Below are 201 nucleotides of genomic sequence, written 5' to 3'. Positions count from 1 at the left end.
TGTTAGGTTTTGGTGTATTGTATCTATTACCGAAGTACCAAGGTGAGTTAGGTTTGGTGTATTGTATCTATTACCTAAGTACCAAGGTGANGTATTGTATCTATTACCGAAGTACCAAGGTGTGTTAGGTTTTGGTGTATTGTATCTATTACCGAAGTACCAAGGTGAGTTGTCCGTTTTGGTGTATTGTATCTATTACCA

Source organism: Mizuhopecten yessoensis, unplaced genomic scaffold (genome assembly GCF_002113885.1).
Source record: "Mizuhopecten yessoensis strain PY_sf001 unplaced genomic scaffold, ASM211388v2 scaffold3029, whole genome shotgun sequence".
NCBI classification, from domain to species: domain Eukaryota; kingdom Metazoa; phylum Mollusca; class Bivalvia; order Pectinida; family Pectinidae; genus Mizuhopecten; species Mizuhopecten yessoensis.
Note: the sequence above shows the minus strand (reverse complement) of the source record.